Raw genomic sequence first — 12,024 nt, forward strand, 5'->3', positions numbered from 1 at the left:
ATTCAACTCCAATCAGAACATCAAATTGAAAAGCTACAGGAAACTTATTAACAAAAACAGACATTTTAATATATTTAAAGCATTTACTAACATTGAAACCAAGTTGAGGAAAAAAAACCCATAATAGGAATTTGAAATACTTACTGTTTTTTTACACCACCCACAGTTTGGTCCTGCTTGTATACATTCACCACATGATTTTGCATTAGCTTTTATGCAGTCACTTCCACCTAAGAATGAAAACAGATTAGCCACTTCGTTTATAAAAAAGTGCTAACAACAACAGAGTTTGCCTCATTCTGGCTTGGTAAATTAAGTTCTAGTTACAAACAGGTTATTAACATGAGATATGATTGGCATATTGCCATCAGCACTCCTCTAATAATGACATTTACATAAATAATTGCTAAATATATATAGATTTAAAGCAACATTAAGCTACTGCAATGAAAGTACTTACCTTGCTGAGCAAATACATTCCACATCAAGCAACAGAAGGCACCAGCCCATAGGAGAAATTTCAAGTTAGTCTGAAATACATAAACAGAGCCTGAAATTGTATGATTTATCGTAACAAGCAAGCAAAGAAAAAGAAAAATAAAAGAAGTTGTATGAAACTGCAGATATGTAACTGTTTTGGAGTAGACAAGGAACATGGAGCTGATGCCAGTCAAATGATCTTAGTTGTACCAGCCAGATAGTTTTGCTCTAATATGACCATATTTATGGGCTTAAACTTAGAAGGCAGCAAAGAGGGTCGCTTCTTCTTAAATTATTTTGAAATACTATTATGTCAGGTAAATCAGCAAGCTATGAGAAATCTGAAATGCTCTTCAGTTGGGGGCAGGGAGAAGAACCCAAACCATTCTATTAAAGTTCAAAACATAAACATTCTTTGTAAGAAGTTATAACAGAGAGAGTTCTAAATAAAGATACCACAGAAATACAAAACGGAAATGGAAATTTTCTACTCAAGTACCTTTTTTAGAATAAAAAAGGGCTTGAAAGCCCTTTCCAAAATATTTTTCTCAGAATCTTCAACAGGTAATTTACAGCCTAACCTTGCACCTTATCCTCCAAACTAGAAATTTATTCTCACAATATGTAACATAAAGCATCCATGATATAAACTCAGTCCTTTTTTTTCTTCTTTAGACAACAAAGAATTAATGGGTACATTCCTTATAAACCCTCTACCCTTTCTTCAGTGGTATGAATCCTAATGAAAGCCTGGCAGAAAAAAAAAATACATACAAACTATACAATCAATATGTTTTACAAGACAAAGATTTGAACACCTATAAACCACAATTTAGGGCTGCTGATTTGTCCTCTTCCCTAATTAGTGGTGAGACTTCACTTAGTGGCCCAGAGTTAGGACTACGTTCCAAAAATAGGTTTAAAATAGACCATTTTTCTATAAATTTTCTTCTGCTCTAATAGCAGGTAGTCAGCAAGGGTCAGCTGTCCCATCTTTGAAATTTTGGTACTATTTTAAATTCTATTCCTCTTTTATTCATTGTAAAAATTCTGAGAACTTGGACCCTGGCTGCCAATTTCCTTTGTCATCCTAAAACGTTATTGCTAATTAAAGCCTTTCCAGTCATCCTAGAAACATAAATATTCTTAATACTCTTTTGTTCTAGAAAATATCTCTCAATATATCCAAGGAAAAGTGAATTTGGCAGAGTCGTTTAAAATGAACCTGTCATTTTCTAGATGTGTTATTGTTCACATAAATTAGCAGCAAAGTGAGCAATGCTTAAATAAGCACAACAGTTGAACTTTGATTTCCCCCCAGTGATTCTGGGTCATTCATAACTGTTATTCTGCACATCCAACCAGACCTAACAGAGAAGGGATAGCTGCTCTAAAATCTGGTGGAGAAGGTTTCAAACAGAAGCCAACCTTTAGCTAACAAATTGTATCCAACAACAGTATTAGATGGTTCATATTTTTCTGATAAATCATTTTGGCCCACTCTTCAGTGGATGTTGCAGCCAGATGGTTGGGGAGGAAGTTTAGACATAGGAGAATTAAAAGAGAATTTGCTGTGGAATGACTTTGCGAGATGTTACGCATACGTAAGAACGAACTGATTTTAAAAAAAAAATTAAAAATAATTGGACTGTGAATTATACCTTATTTACCCTTTGAGCATTACTGATTGTACATAACTAACTACAATTTTTTCCCTCTGCCCATTGCTGCAGACATGATCATTCCTTCATTCTCAAAAACTTGTATTAAATCCCCTCTGTAAACAACCACCTAAATCAAACCTCCACAACCCTAAACCTTGATCCGAGAGGAAACATGACCCAACAAATCCAAGTAGGCAAAAGTCAGATGAAAGTACTGAATTAAGGTTACACAGGGTAGTTACAGGGTGTAGGAAGCATACCAATCAGACTAGGAGTCTGGAGGGGAAAGCCTTGACAAGCTGCTCAACTTTTATGTTCCTTCTTTTTTGGTTCTATAGGAGATATGTTCTGATTTTAACAAACTTTACTTCTTTTACATCCCTTTACTTTGCACAAGTGAGGGGATATTTTGTTACTCTAGAAAAGTTTTGCTTTAAATACAGCCCAAAACTGGGTGGCTTTTCAGTAAGAAAGAATCTAAGCTGCTGGCATCAGTTCAGCGCTGTCTTTTCTGTTAGCCCAAATGAGAATATTATAAACAGTTCACCTTTTTAGGGCAGACTAGCAGCAGATGCACAGCGAGCCCATGCAGACTATATAAATAAGTCAGCAAAGATGTGACACAGTGCTAAAACTATGACTAAGACCATTTGGAAGAGAAACGTTCCTGTGGAAATGCATCCGCATGATGAATGTAGTTCTGGGCACAGATTCCCTTAAAGTTAACAAGGGAAATGTCCTCTTCCATATATGGCTGAGGCAATGCCTCTCCTAACGCAAGCTGCCTGCCCTCCGACACACACTAGCTCGCTTCCTTTACCTCCACTGCTTAATAGCTTTTCCATCTGCTGAGGTTTGGAAAAATTTGAGTGAAAATCTGCTAATTTGGATTCAATTCTGATCGTCCTTTAATGCAAGCAAACTGATGCATATCCTCAGCCTCCACACCTCCTCCTGATCACTGCAGCAGTCGGGTCACAGCAGTGTGAAACACACTCTCCGGCAAGTCACTGGCTAGCACTGTGGATAGTCCCGGTGCAGATTTTTCTATTAAGGGAAAGAACCAAAACAAGTAACGCCTAACTACAGGAGACAGTCAAAGGAAGCCTCTGGAAACCGCTGGTGGAGCTGGAACTAAATCCCATGTCAGTATTCAACCACAGATGATGGGAACAGAGAAGAACCCATTGTTACAAGAAATATTTTAATTGGGTTTTTTTGCGCAACATTTACATATTTTCTATTATACTTATTGTCCTCTTTTTAATTAAAATCCTTGAAAAATATCTCAGAATTGTTGAAAAAGTCATTCTCTTCCCTCCTCACTCCCCCCTCCAAAAAGCAGCTCAAAGCTTACAAAATGTAAGCGTACCAAGAACTGAAATCTCGAACAGCTATATCACCAGCTGGATTCTCTTTAAAAGGCTGCAAATGGTGTGCTGTAGGAAAACTCCTCTTAAAATTCTATCTGCACCATACTCTAGTCTTGTTGAATATTTTAGGAAGACAAACATGGACATAACCTTGAACGTTTGGACTCATTGCTTTCCAAGTTTTCTTTACTAACTGCCTCTATAAACAGTAATGCTTAAAGAGATTTTTCTCTTTTTTTTTTTTATAAACCCAGCTCTGATTAAAAGTTCTGGAGCTATTAATTTGAAATTAAATACTCATTAAGCGACAACAGGTAAAAAGATTAATTCTCCACAGTGAGCCTAATTTTAAATTTGCAAATCAAGTATTCAGCACTACTGTATTCTGCTAATCATCAAAATATTTAGAATTTAAGTTTACTACTCCACAGCCCCAAAGCCATGTGCAGCTTCTTTCTTTATCAGAACAGCAGCATCTGTGCAGAGTATTAACTGGGCAAACAGGATCAAGAAAAAAGGGTAAGAGTTACAGAAACATTAATTCTTTTGAAGTCAAATATTGATGGCTATGCTGCTCTCCTCTCAGCACCCTTCAGCGCGGCACCCTCCCCACCTGATGCAGGCCATAGTTTGTACCAATATTAAGGCAACATTGCAAACAAGCCGTGAGGCCTCTGCAGTGCTGTTCCACTCGGCTGAGCAGCTCCTCATCTGACCCAGTGTGCCGACATCCACCAAGCCACCGCCAAGCAAAACAGAACACTGCAAGGCATCTGCCTCTGTCGCTTACTGAAGCATGCCTTGTTGCAAACCTTGCTACCCAAACGCATAACCACGTTCTAGACCACAGGGGAAACATTTAAAGGTACAGTGAGAGTGGAGTTGTTGTGCAAAAGCCGCCTTTTAGAGGCAATAACCAGGCAGCCTACTTTGTCATACCCACACAGACCACTTACAAAGCTAGAAATGAATAAACAACTCACACCTCTGTGGCGTTCACACTTCCTCCGATCAGCTATATTTTCGGGGATTTAAAGCTTGATTCAGAAATGCTGTCTGGAGTTGATTCCTCCTAGAGCTGAGATTAGGTTTACAAACACTTTCATCTAGAGTAAGGATGGAAAGTCACTTGAGAGCTGCCCCATCCTCCCCATTGACTATTCACCCTTGTTAATCAACCTCCTGGTTGATTACTCTAACTGCTTTCCATTCTGACTAGTGCTAGCATTTGTGCAGCCACCAAGGAGCACCGGAGCAAGGAAAACATCTGGCTGAAGTTCTAATGCAACAAAGAAAGCAGCTAGATTCAGTTATCTGGGTACAAAAAACCCCTTGTCCTGGTCCTGGCATGGCAAAGGTGGCAACATGGGAATGAAGAAAGAACTGCAGGGAAAAAAGGCTTCTCAGCCAGAGTTCATAGCTGTATGCTGACTACAGCAGTCACACAGTCAGCCCTTAGCCCCATCATCAAGGCTCTGGTTATACAAGAAGCAGGAAGAGACATGTTTCTAAAATAAGCAGAATTAAGTAGTCTCTGGAGATACCCATTTCAGGACTTGATGGCTACCCTGCTAAAAAAGTTACTTCCTCCCTCACTCCAAAAAGTTTTCTGGCTTAAGCTGGGCACAACGCTTTTCAGCATGAATTTTATGGACTGGCAAGAAGAATCCCATTCACATTTCTGGGGGAAAAAAAGAAAAAAAGTGATAAGGAGACAGGGATTTTTTTCAACTGGAAAACCCAAACAACCCTTGTGACATGGGACAGCAGTTACACAGATACCTCTAGCAGTGACATGGGATAGCAGTTACACAGATACCTCTAGCAGTGACCCACACTGCTGCCAGCACTCCTGATGGCCAGCTCTCCCACAACGGACATCATTAATTACAAACCCAAACTTGACTTGACACTCAACAACTCTGAGATTGCTGAGCATGTCTGCTTGTACAACAGTTCACTGCAGAGAGGCAATTCTCTATAAAAGACAGTGGTAAAACAGTATTATCCTGCTGCTGTCTTGAGAGAGGTATATTGCTCAGAAAAGCACAGGTACGGCCATTAAGTGTTTCACATCAAGGATTTACTTTTGATTAAGACTCCCCAGTTTATGGGAAGGAGATTTCATTTTTCCAATGAATCTTGAATAGGTAGTTCTTAATTTGTGACCTTAACAGCTATCTTATTAACTTAAATAAATGTAAATGTTACTGTAATACTGAACAATCTTAGCTGGGATATTCTGCTTGCAGAGTAAATTCCAGGATCACCAGACATGATGCATTCTTCTTCATGGAAATAGACATTTGGGGTAAGCACTGATCACTGAAAAGTAAGAAATTTTAATAAAAAATACAAAGCATGAACTGACTCTGTAAAACTGTTCCATGGATGTGGACCAGCCCTGTGATGGCTGCCCTTTACAGAGAGGCCCAGTTCCCCATCTTGTACCATCAGAGATGGGCTAGCAGATTATCCCTATGCTGGGGAAGTGAGCTTGATGGGAACAGTCAATGTAGGCAACAAAAGTGCAGTCTCAAGAGCAGGACTTGCAGCAGCTCAAACCATACTGGAATACTAGAAGCAGGCCTGCCTTCAGCACTGTATTTATCTACCAGCCCACCAACACCGTGGCGTATCAAGACCATGACGTTCTCTCTCCCCCAGCAACTTCACAGGTGTTAATGGAGCCGGTCCTGAACTGCTTGCAATAAGGTGGAAAGAAGGGGACATTAACCCAGCTCAATGTGCAAAGTAAGAAACTACTTAGCTTTTACAATAAAAATTCATCATATAAATACTGCTTATTCGAGTTGTGTCCTGAAAAAGCTCCAAGGGCATAACCATTCAGTTATGAGACACTACAGGATACAACAATCAGCAGTATTTTACATTGGACTTCATTTCTCTCTGTCAGTTATTGTCTCTAAGTTAATGGAATAAAATATAGTCACCAAATACTCATGATAAGCACTTCCATAACCACTTTTAGTAATGCATCACATGTTACGATAATATAAAATAAACCAGTTTGGACTTAAATTTTAATAAAAAAGAGTTAAAATCTAAAGGAAATTAATTTTCTGCTTAGGTTAGGGAGACCAGCTGCTCCAGTATAGTTATCTGCAACATTTAGTCTGTGTCACTGCTCAGTTCAGATCTCCTTGCAGGGTGGGAGTCAAAAGAAAAAAAAAAAATAGGAACACACAGAAACACAGGGAATCATTATCAACAAATCACAAATCTGCAGAATCTACAGGGAAACCCCTGCGCCACTCCCATGCTTGGTAAGGCAGACAAACATCTACCGTAACACAACTCAACTGGTTTGCCAAGACTCTCGGTTACAGTGCATTACTACCCATAGTTTATTCACAGTTACAGCTCTAAAACAAATTTTGAGGAGATCAAGTCCTTCATGAAGAAGGATAAAATTAAATGAGGGAAAAAAAAAAAAAGATCAATAAGTGTTAGATTTTGAAAGACTGAAACCACAAAGGAAACCAGGCACCTGCTTCTTCAGCTGCATGCATGAAAGTATTCACATGCAAGTATTCACATGCAAGTACCAGGAGGCTGAGGCTAAGGCTCTTGAGAAAAGGTGTGGAAAGCTGTTCATATCGTCCCCAGAGCACAGGGTGTTTGTTAGGTTATAAAGGGCACAGCTGCTTCAAGACCGAACAGCTAACTTCACAAGCACTCACATGGGTCAACCATATTATTCCTTTTATAGAAAAGTTATTGGTATTTACTTGTTCTTGGAATTCACAGGAGCCCTCAAGTTACTTACAGTTCTAAACAGTGAAACAAAAAGCAATTAGGTATTTTTCTGAAAAGTATTTTTTCATCTTGATTTGAATTACTAAGGGGAAAGAAATCTGCTCAAGTTAGGTGCCTGCCTGCAGGGAGGGGGTGAGGTGGGGATTTTTCTTGATAGAATATGTAAATTTCCTCTATAATGAGGGAAAAAAGAAGTATGATTTTAGAACAACTGCAGATAAAGCTTTCTGACATTTGACATCTCTACACCTTAACATAAAACATGGTAGATCCAGTTTTGATGCAGTTCATATGACAGAGGGTAACAATGGTTCCCAGATGTTTTACAGCACTGAGGCGTACCCAAGAAGTAAGGTAACTGGGTACCAGCCCCTCCTCCGCCCCAAAGAGTTTGAATTCACTTCTCCTGGGAATGCTCTATCAGCCTACAGGATGTACTAGGAAGAGGGTTCTCCACTGCTCTTATTAAACCAAAGCTGCTACGCAACCAAGAACGGAAGGCACAGACAGAAAAGGAACCGATAAAATTCTGACTTTTGTTTATTTCCTGAAGCACTCAGATGGTGTGAAGTAGAAGAAAGATCTAAGTGGAGTTCCCTCCAATATACACATACAGATCCATTGACAATATCCCATAAAATAAGAGCTAAGAGAGCCTGGGTACCATGATTCAGAGAATGAGCTTTAGTCTCTCTCAGCACATGCCCTAACCTGCTGAAAAGTGACATGAAACGGATCTATTTTCACTCTGTCAGAGCGCCTTGATTTCAAACCTCCTGTACCCTTACAACTACATGACTAGTGTGCACTCGAGCAGAAATCCCTAACTGCAGACCGACCAATGTGAACTGTATGAACTTCTCTACGAACTGTTAAAGTGAGTACTTATCCTCCAACAAGCAACTAAAGGCAGACAGAGAATTTCTGGTAAGCAGAAACTCAGTTTAGACTTCTGTGGAACACAACAAACCTATCTAGGCAGGAAAGACTGCATACCATGTTTTATTTCATGCCACTGTATTTCTATACATGTTTTCATTAGCAAAAGCCATTAATAATTTAACTTAATGACAAACTCCTTTAAGCAGCTGCAAATCCAAACAGTACACATCACAAGCAGGAACAAGTTGTGTAGTAAGAGTACCAGTGCTCACTACTTTCTCAATTTGTCTTTTTGTTACATATTTCTATTTAAGAAGTCACGTGAGCCCAGATTTCATGCTGATGATAGCGACAGCAAAAGAATGAGAAAAGACAGTCAGGGATAACATGAAGACTCCGTAACTGATGAGAGTCTTCACCTGTAAAGTCAGCAAACCCCAAGCACTACCTTGATCTCTTCCTTTTGTTCTAAGGCCTCTTGGAGGGGTTAGTTAGTCAGCACCACTTTTGTAGTAGGGACCTTTTTTTCAAATAGTTTATGTACATACCACCTTGCACACAAGGTTTGTAAATCATGAGTAGACCTCCTTAGTACAACCACACCACCAATAATTTTTAACTTAGAGAAGAACCTTTTGCTCTATTAACCATCCTTGTCCCTGGCTTGGTTCTAACGCAGATAAAGGGACAATTTGTATAATGTTGTCTTGACCTGTTGAATCATAATTTGAAGCCAAGACCTCACAGTTTAAGAGTTGCTTTGGAAAACCTCTTAATGCTTGAAGAGTGAGTAGTACTTTGACACAGCTCATGTGAACAACCAGCTGTCTGTGTATGATCACCACATATAGGAAACTAACTGAGGTGCTCCTTCTCATGAAAACATTATTTTTTCCACAAGTTTGTTTAGATATTTTTAAGAGGCAATTATCCACAGACTGCAATTTATAAGGTAAATTCTGTATTTTGGAAAACTGGACTATCAAACAGGTATATTGTGCTTCATGTTCAACATTAAATTAGGAGACTAATTTAGGAGACAACTTCATATTCTCAGGCAAAGCAGGCAGAGACCTGCAGTTACCTCTAATTAAAACACCAGCCATATGCTTTTACTGTTTATTACTTATGGTTTACACCTAGTTTCAACTAGAACATTTGCATCTTTTCCCAAAGGGCCAGTCTGTAACTACTTTGTTTCTCTACACCTCTCAAACTATCCTGCTTACTAAAGTACAGAATAAAAAGGCAGGACACCCCACCACCACACACATGTACTCCCGTCTGTTGTTAAGAAATCCCATGTTGGTGCATCATGCCCAGAGAAAGCTGGGATTCCTACAAGGCCGTTATATGCTCTTTGAATTTTAAGCAAGGATAAAATAGTAAAAGCTATTCATATGCTGCTTATGCTAGCATGCAAGCACATCAAAGACAGCACCTCTCTACAGCTAAACAGCTAACACAGCAACCCGCACAGATACTGTGCTTGCAGCTACTATTTTCCATACCTTCAGCAGCTTCTATACACACACATCTTGAAAGTTTCCTCTTTGAGGATAAATATATCATGAGGACATTTAAATGTTAAGAACCAAATCACCAAATTTTTCCCCTTAAAGCCATCACTGTCAAAATTACTTACTTTCCATATTCTCGCCAACAGAAATTTCCAGTAGTTCAAGTCCATCACAGCCTTATAGTGACTTAAAGCATTTTGTCTCAACAAACTCATAAGAATTCTCACTGCACCCAATCTCACTGTTATCAGTAGGCATCTTTTGATAACAAATATTTCAGGGTTTTCATTATTACAAGCTCCTCTTTACACAATTGTGATTAAAGGAGAGGGGAAAAACCTCTGTTGTTTCACCACTTCTCCAATGCTTTTAGACCCACTAGTCATTTTTGCCATAATTATTTAATTTCTCCTCTTGCTAAATGTGACAGTTTTTGGTAGGGTAGTGTGAATGGAATATTTAGCTTGTTTACATAGGTCCTTCTACTCTACAGCATTTTTTGGCCAAGTTTAGCATTTCCACCTCAGACAGACTACAAGTAGGAATTCTACTGGATTGGCTTAAATCATTATGTGACAAACATGGGTGTCTGTTCCTTGTGGTAGTATTAAATTCCCACACACCCTGTACCACTTCCTACTCCCATAAATAGCCTATTTAATTTTGTGCAACTTAAACCTCACAATCATCTGCACAGGGGAAACGAAAAAGTTTAGCTAAACATATAAATATAGCTCTTACACAGCTGACCATAACTGATGCTTTCTGAGGCTGTACTGCCTTCGCAACATCCATGACTGTCACAATGTCTGACTAAACTTACCTTTAATCCAAGTTTTTCTCCTAAAGAAAAAGCCAAACAGAGGCAGGTACATTACTGAGTAAAACCCCAGAGAATTTCAGTTAATACAATGTCTCGCTCATCTATTTCTTTAAGAAGGAAAACAGTTGCAAGCATCTCACTGGCTACTGCACCAGGTACTGCAGGAAGCCAGAAGCTGGCACAGGCTGGCGCGCTCTGCGGAAACCGCGGTTGGTTGTATGACAATGCTCACCCGCGAGTAGCTATGATTAATGCTCAGGGCACATTTTCAGCCGCCAAACCGAGAGGAAAGCTAACTGCTGCTAGCGAAAAACAACCCCTGCCCCCTGTGAATCTCCACCACCACCTCAAGCCAGCTCCCCGTGCTGGGCTGGTAGAGTCACAACTTGAGTCACCTCTTTAAAGCTCTTCCACATTGAAACCCACTTTCTGTAAGCTTCAGCAAACGGCACCAGACCTCCAAATGGACAGAGGAGTGCTGAGGAAACAACTTCTATAAAGTAGCAGGTGGCTGTCAGACTGACTGACCCCAGAAATTACAAAGGGCTCTTTGAGTGCTGGTAAACCAGCCTAAATTAAGGCCCACCTTCCTCCTCTGCTGGCCTTGGGTGAATAGCTTATGAATGCTCTCCAACACTGCCAGTTTAGGGAATTATTCTGACTATTTTTTTCCAAGAAGCTATTAGAATAAATTAGATTGCTTGTTCCAATTTTTTTTTCTTTTTTACAAAGAACAAAACACTGAAGGTTCTTCTTTCTTGTTGTTGGGTTTGGGGTTTTTTTTGGGGGGGGGGGGGGGAAGAAGCATTGTTTTGGGTTTGGGGGTTTGTTCTTTTTTAATTCAGGATTTGAATGGCAAGTACATAGAATAATACTTACAAATAGGATCGAAACATTTCATTGTAAGGGTTTGGGTTTTTTTAAAGATTCACTAACACAATTTAGAATGAGAACTGTACTGAAACAACTCTCATTCTCAACATACTTTCAACATTGGCTAAGTGGTCAAGGAAAAGAACATGCAGAAATAATAATCTGGTCATTCCACAGAACTAAATAAAAGTCTTGTAAATTTTATCTATTTATGAGATTTTTAAAATATATATTCAATTCCAAATATATTTATTGTAACATATATATACACAAAATTAGTTAATTTTAAAATTATGATGGTTATTAATTCCATGGCAGTGATAACTGGTTAGGTATAAGCATGCAGTGAAACAAACATAGGACTTCATCCAGATTTTAGTCCTCAAGTGTGAGCACTTGCAAAAAGCTCACCAATCTTGGGAAAAAAGCTGTTGTTTAGGGGTTTTTTTTTCTTAAAAACAGACCTGTCAAAGTACTTTATAAAAAGCAGTACTTGTTTCAATAATTCTGCTTTCCAGTGCAAGATTTTAAGCCTGGAGTTCACAGGCTGCTTCTAAGAGGAGTGCAAAAGATTTAAAAAAGGTTTCTTACAAGTAGCCAAGTAGATCTACCAGTCTACCATTATTGAA

This window comes from Gallinula chloropus, assembly GCF_964237585.1.
Source record: "Gallinula chloropus genome assembly, chromosome: 2".
In the NCBI taxonomy this organism is placed as follows: domain Eukaryota; kingdom Metazoa; phylum Chordata; class Aves; order Gruiformes; family Rallidae; genus Gallinula; species Gallinula chloropus.